This window comes from Miniopterus schreibersii, assembly GCF_964146895.1.
Source record: "Miniopterus schreibersii genome assembly, chromosome: 3".
Taxonomy (NCBI): Eukaryota; Metazoa; Chordata; class Mammalia; order Chiroptera; family Miniopteridae; genus Miniopterus; species Miniopterus schreibersii.
In genome coordinates this window covers 68,187,252-68,208,685 of record NC_138103.1, presented here as the reverse complement: position 1 = coordinate 68,208,685, position 21,434 = coordinate 68,187,252, and the positions used below count along the sequence as shown (strand labels likewise).

The window sequence follows — 21,434 nt, the reverse complement described above, 5'->3', positions numbered from 1 at the left end:
TCAGAATTAGCACTTTTTTAGTGTACCAGTTTCTGAAGCTCACCAGTTATTTTGAAAAGTATTCCTCATTTATACCTCTGTTATTATACTTAGCGTTACAAATCAGTGGCCCTCGGCTCACAATGGGATTCAGATGTCTGTTCCCTTAGTCATTTTCCTAATTTATTTGAAGAATTTTGCTCAATATTCATAAAGCTGAACATTCAGATAGCTTATTTGCCCGGCCATTAGGCCCTATCGTGGCCTGTGAGGCCCTGTGTCTGAGGCAGGGCTGGCGGCTTCGCCCCGGCTCTGGGAGGCACAATCCAGGTAACGTTTCTTTGGCTCCACTCCCAAAACCACAGCACACAGATGGAGCACAAAAGGCCCGCGTGCCCACCGGGTTTCGGCTGCTCCCAGCCTCCTCCCCAACCTGCAGGGTCCGCCCCGCGCCCCCCTCTCCTCCTCTTGGGAGAGCAGTCAGCACCCTCAGGCTGACAAAAGGCCAAGCTCAAACCCCCCAAATACGGGTGAGCTGAAAGGGGAGCCATTGAATGTCACTCAGTCCGCTCATTAGACTTTGTCTTCACTCTCCTCTCCAACTGTCAGAGAAATAAAGTCCATCTAGGTGCCAGCAAATCCTCCTGATAGGACGGTTGCTATAGCAACTGTAGAGCGAAGCATGAACCAGCAAACCAGTCGGAAGGCGTCGGCTGGGAAACTGCTGTGCGCGGTGCCCCACCTTCTTTTCAGAGCAGGTTGTTCCCTGTGACCCGGCATCTATTCTGTGTTACTGTGTTTCAGGCAAGAGCCTTTGTTAAGGTATTTGATTTACTAAGAAATTAAGACTCCAGGGCGGAGGGTGGGAAGGGGGGGAAGGTGGGGTGGAGAACAGCTAGAATACTGGAAAGGTATAACAAATATAGGAGGAGGATTTTTGAAAAGGCAGGTGGGGGGGGATCTTAAATAGAACCAATTCATTCAAAGCCAGGTGCAGAAGAGTAATGTCAATTCTGTGCTCTATGAGACGGTAAGGGAAAATCAGCTCTATCTAGTGTATGGGCTGGTTTAAAACAAACCTCATGTTATTATTAATATAATCCCTGCTTTGTAAGCCATGACATTTAACTGGGTAATTAAATAATAATTGAATAAGTCTGTGAGGCATAAAACCAGGCAGAAAGGCACATTCCCCCGAGGCAATTTTTATCAAATATTGACTTCCTCTTCAATATTAATGATGGGGATTTAATGTTTTATTTTATATTTACATACTAACATTGTTTGAAAGACATTTTGTAATTTATAGGTTCTCAAGTTCCACATGTGACTTGAATTAAAAGCACAAAGGAAAATCTAGGGCTGGGGAATATGTGGGCGTTAGGTGTGGGGTAGGGGGCAGGCCTTGACTGCAATTAGTCCTGCCCTTGCTGGGGTCTCTCGCCCATCCTGGTCTTCACATATGCATCGTGAGTACTTTAATGTTCTTTTTCTACAAAGACGCTTGCTCCGCGCTGGGCAGAAATGGAGCTCCCTCCATGGACATTTGTGAGCAGCCTCCTTTCCTTTCGTGGCTTTCTGGAGGGCCAGCTAGACAGGGGTATGGTGGCCCAACCCCAGCGGGGTGCTGGTCTGCGGTTAGCAACCAGCTCTCCAGAGAAGAATGCATATGTGTGCAAATGTACTGAAATTTGTTCTAAATTTTACTGGTATAAAGAATATGTAGCATACAATTTAAGAAGAATAACTTACAGAATCTTCTTTTTCTCTAAATTTCATAAAGCCAGTTTATTCCCAGAGAGATTTTTGGTTTTGCTGAGCTTTTATTAAGTCTGTTGTCAACCTACAGTGATATCCGATTTGTCAGTTGTTTGCAATGAATAAATAAGAGCAGGTTCGACACGCGAGTTGGGCGATGCGCTGGTGTCTGCTGAGCGTGATGAGAGGAGGCGTGACAGGCGCATTGGAATTCCGCTCTGGTCAGTGATGTGAGTGACCTTTTTGCTGAATCAGATGGTGGCTTTTCCATGTTTTGCTTTGAACTAACTATTCACAATGCAAGAGCTACAAACACAACACACTTTTAAGTTTAATTTGCATTATTAACATTTTCATCACATTCTTAAGTCTAAATAATGGACACAGCAGTAAGTGAAGCCCTGATTTGTAACATTTGCAATTTCTACTCTTATCCCTGCAAATATGAAGCTACTGACACGATGCCACTAAACACAGAGTTAAGAAGAGCTTGCCTGTTTATAAAATTTTTTAATGCTGCTTTTTGCCTCACTTTGCCCTCTGACTCTATGAGACACCAAACTGTTGGCTGACTCTCCAAGAGAGTCAACAAAGAGAGAGAGAATCACCAGAGAGACTTGTTTTTAAACAGAGCACAACACACACATGTGGTGTTTGCCCTTCTGTGTTCTATGAAGGATCCTGGTTTTTCTTAGTTTTCAATTTCCACTTACTCTTTCCAGAAGTTCAAAATCATTCATAGATTTTGTTTGTTTTAAAATATGTTTTTATTGATTTTGGAGAGAGGAAGACGGGGAGAGAGAGAGATAAAAACATCAATGATGAGAGTCATTGATCGGCTGCCTCCTACAAGCCCCCTACTGGAGATTAAGCCCGAAACCTGGGCATGTGCCCTGACCAGAATTGAACCATGACCTCCTGGTTCATAGGTTGACATGCAACCACTGAGCCACCCCAGCTGGGCTAGATTTTATTTTTTACATTAAAAACTTTCCCTCAAAATTCCTTTCAAATATCTCAGCATTTCTCAGAGAAAGCAAATAGCATTTCTCAGCAAGCAAAGCCCAAAGCAATCATAAAACTAGCCAAACTTGTGGCTTAACTTTGGGTAGACTCCCCCATTTCTAAGGCTTTGGCCTTTGAAACCACGTGATTTCCCACCCTGGTTAAAAAAATTCAGGAAGTTTCTCTATACATGCAGAGTTCAAAGAAATCTCCATTCCCATGTGGGACACTGTGCTGTTCACCTCTCTTAGAGGTCAGTCATATTATGTTGAGCTGTATCAACATATTATAAATATGGATCATAAAATACCAGGGTGTGTGGATGTCAGAGGATGAGATCCTTTTAGCTATGTGTAAGTGGATGATAGTGAAGTAACAGATGATGTGTGTGCCTTTGGTAATATAATAACTTTTCTATTAACTTCGTTAATCTGTTGTCATTGGGGTAAATTGTATTCTGCATTTGTGAATGTAGAGATTTAAAATTTAGAAAGATTTAAAACAATTCCAATCACATTTTTGGGAACTATTTTTCAGATGTTTTGAATTTTTTTTCTGTGTAGTGTAGTTTCTATTTATTTTGGTGTCTTAATGATTTAGGGTTATCATGATAAGCAGCCATCATATCATCACCACCACCAAAGCTGCAGCAATGATGTTCTCAAGAACTTTCTGAGTATTGTTGGGTGTTGCCTTAAACTGATCTTAGACCAGTGAGTGTGCTTCGTGAGGCCCCCTCCTGCTCTTCCCTCCCTCCCTCTTCCTCTCTCTTCTTCTTCCTGCTGTTCCCTAGCAGACTGTCCCTAAAAGCCCGTGCTTTCCACTGTTGTCATTAATTAATTCAGCAAATAGCTACTTAGCACCAACTACTAAGCCCAGGACTGCGCAGGGAACGAAGCAGGCCGAGGCTGCCCCCGTGCCGTGGGTGGCTATTCCGACAGGTGGTGCCTACCTGTCTTCTTTTGCCCTTTCTCCTTCCCTTGTCCCCGTCTCATCTTCCAAACCAATGAAACTTAAAACGAAATAGAATTATGTTTACAACATGAGTAAATAAGCTCCGAACAAGGGTGCGAGGATCCAGCCCGTGACTCGCCTCGGGAAGTCCAGCGCCCTTCCAGGCACCGAAAACGCTTCCTTCGGCTTCCTCAGCAGTGCGCCAGGTGGGTCGCCCGAGACAGTGACCTCTGGATAAGGTCATTGTATTTTATTCAGATGAACGTGCTTTCTGAGGGAGCCATTCCCCTCTCTCGCCCAATGGGAAAGGACAGCGATACTGTACATAAGGAGTCTTAGGAACTTTTGTTTAATATTCAAAGACCTCGTGGGATGTATGATAAAAAGAGGTGCCTCCTGGAGCCTGCTCTGCTGTGCAGTCTGAGTTGGTTGATATTGAGCATTAATTCCAAAGTGGAATCATAATGTACACATTAAAGAACCAAAGGGCACCTTCCTGTCCCACGCCAACGGTGCCTGCGCTCCAGCTTAGAGAGAGTCAGGCCCAAGACCAAACCCTACTCTTTAGATCGCCCCATGTTGGGGAACAGCTTGGCAGCTGCCACCTCGTCAGTCCCTACAGATGGGGAGCCTGGAACAGGGCAGCCTGCCAACCTGCCAACCTGCCAACCTGCCACCTAAAGGCTGTTTTTCTTTGCTGACGTGGTCACTGATTTTTTTTCCTTTCATTTGTTTGGTTTTCTCGTGTGTTCAAGTTTGGCCAAAAGGAAAAAATAGTCTTCAGTTAATCCACATGATCATGCATGGGAGAGAGAAACCCTGAATCTTTTCCTGGCTGCCTTACTGACTGCCATAAACTGTCCTCCAACTCATGTAGAGAGAGTGGAGCCAGCGTTTCCATAGGACTCTGACCAGGAAACTATGGATATGCCTCACTTTTTAGAGAACCACTCTCTGGTTTTCAGGCCCTCTTGCCAGCTCCACACCCATGGCAGAAACTGGACTCGTTGTTGTTTTTAAGGAGACGTTGTTGACTTCAGATAGAAACTAAAATGCAATCCAAGGACTCAGATGGGTGCAGAAGGTCTAAAAAATGAGTCGAAAGTAAAGGCACTCACACACTCTCAGTTACCAAAGAAAAAAATAAAAGCCTCTTAAAACTACTTTCAAATCCAGACATGACATTCTATTTCTCTAAACCATTTACCTGTAAGTAATTAAAAATGACCAACTCCCCTCTCCCAGAAAGTATGTAGTGTAATCCTACAATCTGAGAATGTGAGGTTTTGATTATGGAAAGGCAAGGGGAGGGGAAGGGAACCATGGGCTCCGGTTTTCTTTCCTCAGCAGCTATGTTGCTGAGCGGCACTCACTGCTTCAGTCAAGAGGGATCCAAAGACACCCCCCACCCCCCGACTAGTTTTTGAACCCATAAGACTGGGTGGTACAAGATAGGAGACTTTTTTCTATGAGGGCTTAGGAAGAGAGGGTCCACAGCTTCTCTGCAAATACAATCAAGGTATCAAAGACAAATACCAGTTCTGAAATTGGGCAGTAAATCTTTCATCTGGGCCAACCCTTCACCAAATGGCAGAAGGGGCCTCCAGTCCCACTGAATGCAAGGTGGGCTCCGCGGTCGCAGGCTGACGCTAACTCCCGGGAAGCTCCTCTCAGCCCAAAGCGGCTCAGGGAGGTGAATGGCACCCTGCCGGGCTTAGGGCAGATCCGGTGAGATGGGAAAAGCTTTGCTCCCATATTTGAAGCCTGGAGTCATCAGTAAACTTGAAGGCTCAAGTTGAAAGTTTCAATTTGAACATGTTCTCAATTTCACCCCCTCGTTCCCACCTCTGCACCCTTAAGTATAGGTCAGAGGGAAACACTGGTGAAGGGTGACACAGAATTTTCACCAAAGAGAGGAAATGCTATAAGAACACACTTGAATGGAAAGATAGCTTAGCTCTCAGAGCCTATTTCGTTTGCCCACCTGTACAGATGGGAGTGGAGGCAGCCAGGGGACTAACTATACCTGGAGCTGGAAAAGGGAGCAGCCAGGCCTGGCTCTGGTTGACTGGGAGGGTGATGGGAGCAGTCACAGAAACAGGGACCTGAGGACTCAGCTTTTGCAGGGATCCAGTGAGCATTTGACATGCAGATCCAGCACCCCTCCCCCCTCCCAGGACAACCAGCAAAGAGTTCCTGGGAGAAAGGCCACGGGTGAAGCTAATGATTGCGCACATCCCACTCAGTGGAAACACAGGGATGAGCTCCACATTCCCGGCGTGTGTGCTGCGGGTTTTCCCTCACTGCCAACTCAGCCTCCAGTCCAGCACAGACTCTAGGCTGTGCCTCTAGTGCCCAACAAACACACATTGAACAGAGGAACGGATGCGAAGGTCGCACAGAAAGAGCAGAAAGGACATGGACTCTCGAGTCCAAGAGACCTGGGTTCAAATCCTGTGGAGCCACTTGTTAGTTGTATGAGTCTTTAAGACTCAACCTCTCCAAACCTCACTTAAAAATAAGAATAACAATACCCACTGCTCACGCTTGTGGTGAGAGCTAATTGAAATAACGCCTGGGAAGCACCTACTAAGGTACTCACCTTGCGTGGGACTGGACCAATACTAGTGCTTCATCCACAGCTTTCCATTTCACTGGGGCATCCACCCACTATGTCACCATGTCTCGGAGCATCTCCACAGGGAGGGCCCCAGGCTTCATTCAGAGCCTCGGGCTAGCCTAACCAAATCTTCAGGTATTATGAGCATAATAAAGACCCATCTACAAATTATTCATTGCATTTAACAAACACTTTTAAAATGCAGTTTACTCTTTCTTCAGATGACTGAGCCACTCCTGTCTTTGAGACATGGTTGTTGTTGTTTTAATGTAGCCACTTGTTCAAAAGCTTATAATGCCTTTCTTGTCAGCGGTATTATCATCTTTTGTGATTCTATACCAAGTTCCTCTTTAAAGAAGCCCAAAGCACTATTATTACTTTGTTCATACAAATAAACACAACTTTTCTGATAGAGGTTGAAGAAGAGATTTTGCTAAGTCATATCATAATTGCACAGAACACTAAAATTTACGTATTAAAAAAATTTTGTGTGGTCCAGAAGAAACTCGAGCTAATATCTATTATCAGGAAAGAGGTAAGTTAATTGTGTTCACATTTACATAATTAATTAGTATTGATAAGCTGTCTCATTTTTACAGTTGATGTTGCCTTTCAAGGTCTTTGGCTTTTACATTTAAGTGTTAATTGTGTATCTCATATTTCCTAGCAGGGTTGGGGCCCTCTTTATGATTTCAAATAAAACATGCAATGCCCGTGTAATCTAACAAAATGTTCATAATGACACTGCAGGCAGAATACAGATAAATGGACTTTAAATGATTTTTCTTCCCTGTTGGAGGATGACATTTTGCTTCTAAGCACAATGTGGATGCTGGAACTTTCTTTCAGATATCATTGTACCTTATAGTTGCCCGTCCAACTCAATAAATGGAACCTCTGGCTCACTGATTTTCATGGGTAGCCTGATTGTGACATTGCTGAAGTCAAATAGTTTGTCACTAATTTGGAAGCTGTTTCTACTGAGAGCCAGATGAAGAAGGTATTTACTGGAGAATCTTCCGTTTAACTTAAGTATTGAAGCCAACCTTGATTACAAGTCAAAGCCCTATTTCGCACCTAGAATGAATTTCCTGTTTGAATCAGGACAAGCAAATTAGTTATTAGGATTGTGTAAACAAAGTCTCATTAGTCTAATTAACCCAAGTGTCAACATCATTTGCCCTTTCAATGCTAGAACAACAGAGATAGAATTTCAGTGCCTCAGTCTCTTCATAGCATTGCAGGAAAGCAAGTTTGGAAAATAGATCCCAGTTGACATAAGGGCAAGGGTTCTCTATTTATTGTTCTGAAAAGTCACTAAGGCATACCTCAGTTTATGGCTGTACTTGCAGGGGGCAATGGATTGAATGTTTGTGCCCCACAAAATCATATGTTGAAATCCTAACCCCCTCCAATGCGATGGAATTAGGAGGTGAGATCTTTAAGAGGTGATTAAGTCATGAGGGTAGAGCCCTCAGAAATGCAATTAGTGCCTTTATAAGAAGAGGCCTCAAAGACTTTTCTCACGTGAGGATGCAATGAGAACAGTGGTCTGCAACCCAAAAGTGGGTCCTCACCAGAACCTGACCATGCCGGCACCCTGACCTTGGGCTTCCAGCCTCCAGAACTGTGAGAAATAATTTTTGTGTTTGTTTATAAGCCCCCTAATCTATGGTACTTTGTTACAGCAGCCTGAACCGACTAAGACACAGAGTTAGGGGCCTTTACGGCAAACCTATAGTTAGCCCAGTGACCAGTGCATTGGTAGGTGCAGTCATTGTTGGTAAGGGAGGATTGCAGACTAAGAGCAGATCAAAGTGTTAAAAACAAACAAACAAACAAACAAACAAACAAAAACTTGCTCTGATTATCTGAAAAGTTGTGACTTCTTGAAACATCTCCTCATGGCTCCCTCCAACTGCCACGTAAGATAAAATACTGGTCTCCAAACACAGCATACAAAGTTCTCCATGGCCTGACCTGGCTTGACGTTGACACTCCAAACTTAACTGTCCCTACTCTGCCACTGTCTCCTCGATGCAGTGTGAGGATGAAGCAGAGGAGGGGCTGCTCTTGTGGTCAGGCAGAGGGGCACCCCATGGCACTGAGCCGGCACTCCGCCCTCCTCAAGGGGCAGGGAGCGCGGCTCTCCTGAAGAGGCCGTGACCGCAGGGTGGCTTACCTGGGACTCTCTCCACAGCTGGGAGGAAGTTGAGGACAAGCATCCGCCTTACTGTGGGCTTCTTATGTCTTAAAATTTACATACAGTGGAATGGGCACATCTTAAATGAACAATTTGATCTGTTTTAACAATTACATACTCCCATGTAATACACACACCCCTACCAAAATATAGAATATTTTCATTACTCCAGAAAATTTCCTCATTCCCGGAGTAGTCAAATTCATAGAAAGTAGAAGTGTGGCTGCCAGGGGCTGGGGAGAGGAGGAAGATGGGGATTTAGTGTTTGAGGGTATGAGTCTCAGTTGGGAAAGTGGAAAAATTCTGGAGATGGATGGTGGTGGGCTGCGGAACAATGTGAAAGCACCTAATGCCAAGGAATCGTACACTTAAAAATGGCCAAAATGGTAATTTTTATGTTATGTATATTTTATTACAATTTTTAAAAGATTTAAAAAGTGTCCTGGGGCCTCCTCCCAGTCAACCCCTCCTCCTGCACCCGCAGGGGCAACTACTATTTTTTTTCTGTCACAAACGTTCATTTTCCCTGTTAGAAAACTTCATGTAAATGAGATTGGACAGCATGTACTTTTCTGTATCTGGCTTCTTTCTCCCAGCAGAATGCCTTTGACATTGATTTGTATCGCTGCACGCAGCAGTAGTTTTTGCATTTTTTATCGCTGAGTAGTATTCCATCGTATGACTATACATAGTTTGTTTGTTTCCTCCTCTGTTTAAATACACTCAAGTTTTTCCAGTTTGGGGCTTTCATGAGTAGAGCAGCTGTGAGCATTCTTACACAAGGCTGTTATGGGCGTATGTATTCATTTCTCCTGTAGAAATACTTACGCATGGAATTGCCAGGTCCTAGCTTTCCAAAGTGCTTGAGACATTTTACACCTCCGCCGTCAGTGTGCCAGTCCTCACGGTTCCGATCCTAGCTAACACTTGGTTAGTCTTTTTAATGTCAGCCATCCTTGGGAGTGTGTAGTGGTATCCTGCTGTGGTTTTAATTTGTATTTCACTGATTAGTGATGTTGACAATTTCCCATGTGCTTATCAGTTATCTGAATGTCTTCATTAGTGATGTGTCTATTAAAGTCATTTGCCCATTTGATATAGGGTTGTCTGTCTTGTTGCTATTGATTAGTAGTTTTTTATACGTTCTGGGTACGAGGCCTTTGTCGGAGGTATGGATTGCTAATATCTTCTCTCAGTCTGTGTCTTGTCTTTTCATTATAAATGCTGTGTGTTCAATGAACAGGAGTGTTACTTGTGATGAAATGTAATTGATCAATATTTAGTACTTTTTCAGTCCCTGTAATAAATCTTTTCTCACCCCCTAAAATCATGAAGATGCTCTCCAATATTTTCTTAGAGAAGTTTTATAGTTTCAACTTTATAGTTTAGTCTGTGACTCAGCTTGTATTAATTTTGGGGATGGTATGAAGTAGGGGTAAATGTTTTTTGTGAGGGTTTTTTCCATATATTGATCCAGTTTTTCCAGCACTATTTGTTGAAAAAAATTTAACTTTCTCCATTGGACTTGCTTTGGCAACTTTGTAAAAGTCAATTGACCATATACATGAGGGCCTAATTCTAAATCCTTTATCCTGTTCTATTAATCCTTGGATTGTCCTTATGTACCACAATATCTTGATTATTGTAGCTCTATAGTAAGTCTGGAAATCAGGCAGTGTGAGTCCTTCAGTTTTGTTTTTCTTTTTCAAGATTGTTTTAGCTATCCTAGGTATTTTGCTCTTTCATACAGATGTTAGAAAGAACATTTCCTTTTTTGTAAAAATCTTGCGAGATTTTGATTTGGATTGCATTGAATTATAGGATAATATTAGAAAAAAATATCTTAAATTATTCAGTCTTCCAATCCATGAAACATGAAATCTCTCCATTAATTAAAGTCTTTTTATTTTCTGTAGCAATGTTTTATACTTTTCTATATAAAGGTATTATATGTCTTTTGTTAAATTTTGTACTGTAATTTAATTTTTGAAGCAATTGTAAATGTAATTTCTTTAGATTTCATTTCCATTTGTTTGCTGCTATTACATAGAAGTGTAATTGATTCTTGCATTTAGATCTTATATTCTGTAATCTGCTAAATTCACTTATTAGCTCTAGTAGCGTTTCATAGATACCTTAGGCTTTTCTATGTAAATGATGATGCCATCTGCAAAGAACAGGAGCTTTATTTTTTTCTCTTCTGATCTATGTACCCATTATTTCTTATGTATTGGCTAGGATTTCTAGTACGGTTTTGAATAGAAATCATGAAGATGGACTTTCCTGCCTTGGTCTGAGTCTTAGAAGGAAGCCTTCACTCTATGTCATTCTTAAGTACGATGTTAATTCTCGATTGTTTTGCAGATCCCTTTATCAGATTGTGGAAGTTTCCTCCTATTCTTAGTTTGCCAAGAGGTTTGATTATAAATAGATGTTGAATTTTGTTAAATGCTTATACACAGAAGCCCATATAAACATAAGCATGTTTATAAAACAAAGCATGCTGAGTTTATCCTGAGAGAACCTAGTGTACCTATTAACTTAGTTTTGTCCAATCTCACAAAATCTCGCCCAAAGCAACCTCACCTTCTTGCCATGAAACAGCACAGGCCAAGCAAGTCCGCCGCCTCCTACCCCACACTTTCCCAGTGAAGGGTGCAGAAGGCCACCCCCGGAGTACAAGGACCCCTGCGTCCAGAGCGAGAATTTAATGTCCTCATGAATCCACATTTAGAGATCAAACTTTTATGCTTCATGTGTATTTCACTAAGTTGAAAAATAGACACAGAGTAAAGAAAGCCAGAAATGAGTACCAAAAGCTGGCCATTCACTCTGCCATTTCTCGCTCTTGCCCAAGTCATAAAATCTCCCGCTTCCCCGCCCGCACCCTGCCTCCCCCCACGCCCTACAAAGTACACATTCACTCCACGTTTTGCCATCTGTTCAGAAATGTAAAATCTTGACGCTTTAAGTAGATTAGAAAATCTCTAAAATGCTTAATAAAAGTGCTTAGCTGCTTACGGGATGAGTGGGGCGCTCTGTGAGGAAGATGAGGCTGGCACAGTGCCGTCCTTAGGCCCCAGCACCGCGGTTCCGCACCTGCCCATCCGCTCGGGCAGCGCGGCTGACAGTTGGCAATGCCCTTGGGTGCATCTGAAAGACCCGCCACTTCCAAGCAGCTTTCTCCCTTGCTTTCCGCACATCGTGGTGCCTTTCTGATTATTCCCCCACCTATTCCTTGGCTTAACTGCAGCCTCATTTTTTCCCCCACCTTGCAAAATGCTCACTTCGATCAGTCTCCGTTTACAAGTGATACGTGAAGAGATTTTACGTTGTGTATAAATTAGGAGACACTTCAAGCTGGCAAAGAGTCAGGGTTAAGACAGCTGAGGCTCGTTGCACACCCCGATGAGCCATGCCTCGAAAGCAGTGCGGCAGACCTGTCAGCAGCATGTCCATGGTGGCTGTGGGGTTTGGATCCCACCCCCATCACTGGTGGCTTTGGGACCACAGGCCACATTCAGTTAAAAGGAACAGGGCTGGCCACACAATTTGCAGGGCTCAGTGCAAAATGATAATGCAGGACCCCTTATTCAAAAAACAGGAAAAAAGTGCCACTGAAGGTAATGAAATATAAACATTTATTCTTTCTTCTGTGGTTCTGAGTACAGTGTACTTGCTGGGTGACTGACTATACGCTCTCACAGATGCCTGAGGGCCTTGCCCTGTGACTTGGCACCTGTCCACGGCCCGCTGGCTGTCAGGTTGCCCCTCCTGCAAGCTGTCAGCTGGAGGCAGCGAAATGAAACTGGGTAGCTCCCTTTCTCATGGGCCTGCTGTCCAACCCACAGTAGACAGACTGTAACCTCTTTGAAGGGACTCACTTAGTACCTGAAGCAGGAGTGGGCAAGAAACTCTCCCCAGCACCTGAATGCCAGGGGTGGGGACAATTACTGCCATGCCCTGCCCCAAGACACCATGGGCACATGCACTTGAGCCCTCTCCTCCTCATGCCTGGAGGTGGAGGACCTCAGTGGATGCTGTGTGGGGGTGGAGAGGCTGAGCATCATCCTGGGAAGCAGGGTGCAGGGCAGGGAGTGGCTGAGAACCAGTGGATGGGGAGACGGGGAGATGGTGGGAGGCAGAAAGACATTTCACTTGAGTTTCTAAGACCTGGGCGCATGCTCCTTTGTTCATTTGACCTCACAAAATGCAAATTCAAAGATAAAATTATTAAGAATTTCAAAGAAATGCAGATTATTAAACCCACGAATAGGGCTCTTCTGAGCAAGGGACTTTGTATAACTGTATTGGTGGCACCCATGAAGCCAGCCCTCGGTATAATACCTGATGCAGCCAGAGCCAGTAAATATAAGTTATTACGAATATTATTAACTAAGTGGTCTGTATGGAATAGAATATACATTGCATGTTCAGGCATGTTTATGGATGTGGATATACTGGTGTCTGAGAAAGCAATAATAAAAAGAATGCTCAGCCCTAGGAGGGTGTGCCTCATCTTCCCAGAGAGCTGTGACCAATCCCAGCCCTGGGCCTCTGGCCTCAGATGTACCCAACAACCAGTCAGTGAGGTGCTTGTAATTGTTTTTGTGTGATTTGGAAGTGTCAAAGGAGCTACATAAATTTTAGGTAGAGAAAAATGAGTTTTCTAAAGTCAGCTGCTAAATTCAGTTCAAACTCAGCTCATTCTTTAAAAACAATGATAAGATGAAGGCCTAGTCACCATGGGATTGAGCAAAGCCTCTGTGAGTCCTCTTGACCTTTCTGCAGCTTCATTCGACACTGCTGGGTGAACGGCTAATCTATGAAACAAACCTAGGCCTGGGTAAAAACATCTTGGCAGCAACTGTCAATCAAACTTTTGCTAAAAGCAAAGTGAGCCCAGGTGAGGTGCCAGCCATGCCCCATCAAAGCGCCCAGACTTCGAGGGCCTGCTTTATGGAGTCAGGCTTTCCATGGGCCTGGGAAAGTGAGTTCACACACTTCCTAAGCACATCTAAGATGTGGGTCTCTGGGCAGCAGTGCTCCTTTGGAAAGCTTCACCCCTCCTTCTTGTGCACACAGATATACATGCACACCGTCATGGCTGTGCTGCGTATGTTTGCACAGGCCTTTTGAATGTTTGGCCAGGATATACAGTGACTGCTTATCACTCAGACAGAAGGATGGTCTTCCTCATTCAGAAATCAGAGAAGCACAAAAGGAACTGTCAGGGAAGAAAATTGTGAACATCAAGAAACATTTGAAAATACATAGGAAAGGTCGTCAAATAGGAGGGAAGAATCTTTCGTTTCTCCACCCAATAACTCAACAATATTTTTCTGACCCTGTAAACTTGCTCTACTGAGCTGACATCTTTCATGGTTAAGTTCAACTTCGAATCTCCCTTATGACCGAAGGAGGCCAAAAAATTTTGGGGTCTGTAGAAGAGTGAGTGTAAACAATGCACAAGTCATTCTGTAGCTCACCAGTACAGCTACTGTTGAGCAACACCTGCTATGTGCCACCTGCTAAGTCCTTTACATGAATTAACCCAAACCTCACAAACAGATGAGAAAACTAGTTGAGGATAGCATGCCTGCAGTGATGGCAGAGCAGAGACCCGAACCGCCCGGTGGTCTTCAGAGCACATACTCTCCACTACCAGGCAGGCCAAGTTCAAACCCTGTGACAGTGAAGGAAGTTTCATTTAAAGGCTGTGCCCACCACAGTGACGTAGGAATGATGCTTTGATGGTCTTTCTGCAGTAGAGCTCGTTACTTCTAGGTATCTAGTGCATTATTCATGTAAAGGTCACTTGTGCATTTTTTTAAAACAAAAACAAAACACTATACAAATGCAGCTGCAGCAAAAGCTAAAGCCAGGATATAATGTTTCCAGCTCTGGTGGCACCAGCAAGTACTTCCCTTATCTCAGGAGCACCTTGGGGCCACCCACATCACTCTAACTGCTTTGTTAAGAATGCGGTGTAGAGCCCGGCCGGGCGTGGCTCAGCAGTTGAGCATCAACCTAGGATCCAGGCGATCGGGGTTCGATTCCCAGTCAGGGCACATGCCCGGGCTATGGACTCAATCCCCAGTGGTGGGCGTGCAGGAGGCAGCCGATCAATGACTCTCATCATTGATGTTTGTATCTCTCTCTCTCCCTCTCCTTCCTCTCTCTGAAATCAATAAAGATATATTTAAAAAAAAAAGGAAAAAAAAAAAGAATGTGGTATAGAGAATATAGAAGGTGAGAGGCCAGTTAAGACATTGTTATTATAACTCTGGCCTGGACCAAATTTGCAGCATTGGAGAGGATGAGCAGTGGTTGAATTTTAGATATATTTTTATGTTAAAGTCAATAGGATTATTTGAAGGGTTGAGTGGGCTATAAAAATAAAAGGGAAATTCTGAATGACTCCCAGGGGCTTGACCTGAGCACTCAGAAGGTTGAGGTTGCCCTTGATTGAGGAAAGGGGAACTGCTGAATGGACAGGCTTTGGAGGGGCTCTCAGGAGCGCAGGGCTGAATATATTAACACTGAGCTGCCCATTAGCCATCCAGACAAGGAGGTAAATGAGGCAGTTATATGACTCTGGAAATGAGGGCAGAGGCCCTGCCTGGAGATGTAATTTAGGAGTTTTCAGCCTGTAGAAGTACTGGAAACTGAAAGTGCATAGTATCATCACCGAAGTGAAGAATGGTAGAGAAGTTTAAGCAGCGCTGCTTAAAATATGATCATCTGATCAGCAGCAGCATCACCTGGGAACTTGTTAGATGTGCAACTGCTTGGGCCCACCTACGCCTACTGAATCAGAAACTCTGGACCGGGCTTTACTGCGGGTTTTAACAGCCCTCCAGGTGCCTCCTGCCCAACAAATGCTGAGAACCACGGTTTAGAAATTAGGAAGATAAGAGGAGTCTGCTAAGGACCAGTTAGAAAGGAGAAGCGGAACCAGAGGGTTTAGTGTATTGGGAACCAGGCCAGTGTCACATGCAAAAGAGAGCGACTCATCACGTCACAGGCTCCTGAACACCGTCCAGTGAGTCAGACAAGGCGATGCTGCTGGCATCGCCTGCAGGTGAAGTTTTGCTGGAGTTGTGTGTAGACACGAGCCCGACTGGATGACTCTATGATGTTCAAGGGAGGGGAGGGGGACTGGAGACCATAAAAATAAGTCTTTGGAGGAGTTTTGCCTCAAAGGTAAGGGAAAAAATTGGCAGAATGTGGAGAGGGGAAGTGGAGTTAAGAAAGCTCTTTCTGTTGCTGTTTTTCAAGAAGGGAGCCATAGAGCATATTTTCATGGTGTTGGAACTGATCCCGTGCAGGAGGGAAAGTGAGCTCGGGAGAGAGAGGCAGCGGGCGGCGGGTGCCTCTGAGTGGGTGGGGAAGGGGGGGATCGTGGAAGGGGGGATGGGGGGTAGGGGGAAGGGGGAAGGGGGGATGGGGCCCAGAGGAGGGGCGCACGCGGGCTCGCATGGGCAGGCCAGGAGGTGCGTGGGCGCCGCGATGAGGGCTGGGAAGTCCTGTTCTGCTCGCTTCCCTCTGCTCAGTCGCTTAAGAAGCAAGGCGGTGAGCAGGGTGAGGGTGGGTAAGGCGGGCATTCGTCCCCGAGAACGAGAGGACGGGGAAGGAGTACACCTGCCGGGCAGCGCCCAGGGCCCGGAAGCCTTTCTGTTTCAACAGGCTCGGCCAGAAACAAAGCAGTGATTTATTTTTCCCAAAGAAGTCTTCTGAAAAAAATAAAACTGGTTCATTCCATCACACACACACACACACTCATGCACACTCATACACACCCATGCACACTCATGCACACACTCATACACAGAAGAGGAAAGAGATCAGAACGCCACTGTGGAAAAATCCTGACCACTGGGAGTAGAAATGGGCTCTCACCCCCGGAGCATGGGCAGGAAGCAGGCCGTGGGCGGGGAATGACCCGAAAGGGGCGTGTGCGCGTGCTCCCTAGGCAGGCTCGAGGTGAGAGAATGAGGAAGCTGGGGTACATGCCACCCCTCCCCACACCCTCTACAGAGGGGCACCCAATAGACTTGGGTAGAGGGTACATCTTAAGCATGTGCGTTGTGGGTTAGGAGAGGGAGGTCGGGGTATGGGCAGGGCTAACCCAGCTACAGGAGGTCAGGAAGCAGAAGGTGGAACACAGGCATGGGAGCGGCTGGAGGGATAGAGAGGGGGGCTGAGGCCCGGGAGCCCTGGCTTCCCCATTCCTCGCTCTGTGACTCTGGGCAAGTCATGCCACTTCCCTGAGCCTCACTTCCCTCCTCTGAAATACGGAACCGTCATACTAGTGTTTGGGGGAGAACATGACGCATACTGAGTGCCCAGTAGATGCTGACTGCTACTACTGTGGAGCAGCAGGATGAAGGTTGGACAGAAGAGAAAGGAGAAAATATAAATGTATTTTTAAGTATAAAACATATAAAGGGAAGTTAAGAGAAGGAAGGGAGAGCGAGGAAGAAGAGAATTAATGTGAAGAGGAAATGTAACAGAAAAAGAAGAGAAAATGAGAAAGGAAATAGAAGAGTTAAATGAGGAGAGGAAAAGAAAGAACTGTGCAGATAGTGAAAATAAAAAACATACAGATCTGAAACAGTGGGGGACAGGGCAATGCAAATGTAATGCACAACCCTAAAGCCCTTTCGGCAGAATATAACCCAGCCACATTTTTCGTAAACACATGATGAGCTTTAGAGCATCCGTGTCTGGTGGGAAGGTGTATGTATTTGACATTGTACATATTTAGACCTTGGAGTCAATGTGAATGTCATGATCAAAACCTTGAATTTCAGTAGGAAACCCTAGGCTTTGATGCGTGAATAACTTTGGAATCCTAAGATTACCACATCATGCTCCAGTAAGTCAGTTGATAGCATGTATTTTCTATTTTTAAAGGCCCTTTATGCCATTTTTCAGGCAGTAATCAAAACACCCTTGGTGTAGGATGAGGCCATTCCATATTCACCTTAGCAAGGTTCCATGAGTCCCTTCCCAGTGGGGAGAAGGTGTAGAAGAACTTTGGATGAGTTGCTTAACTCATCCAAAGCTCTTCAGCAAATCAGCCCTGCCACCCCATGTCACAGTGTCAGGAATCTGGGAGGGACTGTACTAAGAACCAAAAGGGCAGGTTAGGGCTCGGAACTGGAAGGTTTTCCAACCTCAACGTTTTGGCCTTAAATACTTTTTAGCATGACCTATGTACCATTTAGAAACTTTCTAAAGCTAGTAAAAAATATACCAAAAATGTAGATATGCAAGAAAGGTGAGTTCCTTCAACCTTTTTGAACCTACCTGAGCTTCATTTCTATTTTGAGCTCTTCTACTGAGTGGAAAAACCCAAATCTCAGTCAATTCAGGTTTTCTGACCCCCCTTGCCAAGGATCGAGTCCAAGTCCCAGGTGACTGCATAGTACTAAGGCCCAGGGGTAAGGGGAGTGAGTCATCTGTTCCTACTGACATTCTCTCTTGTCCTATCCAAACATGTTACATCCATCCAAACAGTCTACTTCTTAGCCATTTCCTGCTCTTGGAAATATTTGGCTGCTCTCCCACAATACTGGGGGACCTGAGGAGATCAAGGCCCTTCATTCTTTCCTTTGCTTATCCCTGGACTGGACCAGCACACAGGTCCCACCTCCACTGAGATTCCTCAGACCCAGTGGGGACTTGACCAGGGGTTGTGAAGGGACCCCCAGCAGTCACCACTGGATTGGCATCTTTCTTCCCTCCATCTGGGTGACCTTCCCTAGTCCAGGGGTAAAAGGTGACACTGCAGGGAATGGAAAATAGTGCTAACTAATTACATATTTATCCAAATCCTTTGTTTATGTCCTGGGCATGGCTTCTGAAGGAGAGGAGCCAAGAGTTCGATACCTTTGTCCCCCTTTCTTGGGCAGCAGCATCCCTTCCCAGAGGCAACAGAGACTGAGGCCCAGGCGTTCAAAGTGGTGCGGAGGCAGGTTAATGTGGGAGATTTAGAGCAACAACAGTTACCTCAAATTCATCTTGCCACATGGGCAGGTGCACCTCCCTCTGACAACTATTTCTCAAGTGATTCACCCAGTGCTAAGACCCGCGCAATGCCCAGTGTGCCACGACGCTCGCCCTCGCGTGAGCCGTGTCAATGCTAAGGAGCCCACCACCCTGGAAGGAGCTGGTGGTCCCGATGGCAGGGGTCTGAGGCAAGAGACAAAGCAAGGAGTGCAATACGTTCTCCCATGAGTTCTGGAATCTCGCTCAGAGCACATGTTCTAGTCCTGGGGAAATTTGTTTGTTTTCCACGTGGTAGAGTCTACCTGGGAGGCCCCATCCCACTTGGCATCCTCCCACTCCAAAGAGGCCCTGCTTGAAAACCTCATTTTTCTTACAGCAGATGCTGGGTTTCAGTCCAGATGCCTCAGACATGTTTGTAGTGTGTGCGCTGCGCTCTGGCTGGATTGGAAACAGAGCCAAAAAGTGCTGGGAAAGAGAGAGCAAAACCCCTGCTCCACACCAGGCCTTTGAACACGTTTGTTTTCTCCTAGAAACTTGGCTGGCAGCAGCGTGGTTCCCAAAGTGGAGTGGGTAAGAAGCTGAGGACCCTGAGAGCTTCCCTGGGAGAATGCCCTTGAGTATCTTAGTGGGCTCTGCCATCGCTGGGACAGCAACTTCCAACTTTCCTCAGCCCAAGAACCAGCTGGGGAGTCTCTCAACCATGCAGATCCCCAACCAGGCAGCCTCACCCCCAGATGTGGGGTGCAGCCCAGGAATCAGCATTTTTCTGACCCGGGTGTTCCCACACAACACGCTGAGAAACGGTGGTGGGGCCTCTTTGGTGGCCCCAGGAGGCCAGTGATCAGGACCCCGGGTTTCTCTCCAGCCGCATGGCTGCTGCCGTCCTATACTTGTCCTAAGCCCCAAACCCACCTACTCTCGTCTGCACAGCCAGGTGAATGCAGATGCCTCCTACCCCTTTCTCGGGAACGGGAAACAGCACGTAGGCAATTGTGATCAGCGTGTGTCTCCAAGACCTCTCAAAACAGGTGTCTGGAAGCTGACGTAAGTCAACAGTGGGAGAGCTAACTTACTGGCTGGCTCTGCAGCTGAGGCACTCACTGGTCTCTTACGCAAGTGCGCACTGCCTTACGGACAGCCTCGCCTGCTGGGTGTTGCTTGAGTTATAGTTTGTCTCCCAAACAAACTATAACTTCTTGGGAAGAGGCCACAATCATTCTTTCTTCCGTTTGCCCCACAGCGTCTACTATATAATTGCTGCTCAATATAGGATGAGAGTTTCTAAATTATAATCAGGTTGCTTTCTAAAGTTCATTCTTAAGTCAGTTGTTTGGATCTTGTTTCTCATTAGGACAATGTTGTAAAAGGTAATTATGTTCCCAGGGCAGCCCTTAAATGTCTATTTAACCAGCAGTGCAACCAAACTATAGTTCTAATAGTACCTCAGAACCTAAAATCATCTATAATAATTGCTTTTATAGGAAAATCTGTTCCAGATTCCAACTGAAGATGCCAGCAACTCATTTTTCTGGCCACAGTTCCAGGACAGGACTTGACCGTTTGCAGTGAGGGCTCCCCCCACCCCAGGCCCCACGTGCGCACACAAGTGCTGGCCTGGCTTTCCCGATGGGGCTCCAGAGGCGGGCAAGGGGCGGCACGGATTCCTGTGGGGGTGGAATCGGGAGAAAGGGCCAGGGTGCTCCTGTCAGGAATCCTTCCAGTAGGCCTGCCTGAGCCGGAGGAGGCATCTGGAAGGTGAATTTCAGGGCTGCGGGGTTAGGGAGCCATCCAGGGGGCACTGCCTCCTCTGGCTGGGGAAGCAGAGGCCAGCCGGGGTGTTGGGGCAGCCATAGCAGTAGCTGCACAAGCTGTGGCAGCCACCTTGGCCAGGGTCCCACTCGAGCCTGTAGATATGTTTGGGGAGGCGGTGCTGTTTTGATTATTTATTGCTAAGTTCAAAACATGGTGGTTTAAGACAACAGCCATGTTATTTGCTCACGATGGTTCAATGTGGGCCTGCCAATGGTCACAGTGTGTCTGCGTTCAGCTGGCAGAGAGGCTGGGGCCCTGACTTCGCGGGGCTCCAGGACTCCTGGACGCCCTCTCTTCACGGAGTCCCCGGGCTTCTCCTTCTCCATGGGGCCTCCCCACTGAATCTCTCCACACGGTTTCCCCAGCAGAGTAGCCAGACTTCTACACGCCAGCGCAGGATATTCAAGAAGCAAAAATAGAAACTACCAGGTCTTCTTAAAGCTAGTCTGGCCACTGGCACAGCCTTATTTCTGGTTAAAGTGGCCACAGGGCAGCCCAGATTCAAGGGAGGGGACTGCACAAAGGCATGACTTCAGGAGGTGGGGCCCATTGGAGGCCACTAAAGTACCCGACTACCGTGGCTGGGGCTGTGCCACGTGTGTGAGCGGCTCCAAAGCCAAGAGTGTTTAGCTAGAGGCTCTCCATTACAACCACCACAACCATATTGCTGACATTCCTAGAAGAGCCTCTAAATAGTTTTTACTCGTCATTTCTCTTCATGTCTAAAAGATAGGTATTTGGCTGCAAAGTCCATCCTGTCACTTTTTCCTTTACGTCTCCTTGGCCCACTCTTGTCATAGACACAGCGCCTGCTTTACACAGGTAGTGTCCTCAGTCTTGATGTCATAACCCCTTGGTAAATTACAGTGGACTCTGAGGTACGTCCAGATAATAGTATATTTAAGCCCCAAAGTTTATTATATATAAATGGTCAGGTAACATAGATTCAAAGCTGGTCCTATAATAATGTTCCTCTCGGATTCATGTACTTACCTGAGGGAGAGAGAAGGAAGCAGAGCTGGTGTTCGTGCTCTGGGAATTACATATAACCCTGGCAGAAACAAACCTAGCTGCTTCCCCCAATCT

The 21,434-nt window shown here is 45.8% G+C and overlaps 1 long non-coding RNA gene across 1 annotated transcript in view; it reads left to right on the top strand.

Moving 5' to 3' along the window:
• Positions 1-656: 656 nt before the first annotated feature.
• The window catches only part of LOC308554781, a 46,157-nt gene continuing 25,379 nt past the window's right edge, over positions 657-21,434 (top strand). The window contains exon 1 of the long non-coding RNA XR_013998443.1: positions 657-801. This is a non-coding gene — a long non-coding RNA (uncharacterized lncRNA). The remainder of the gene's footprint in view (positions 802-21,434) is intronic.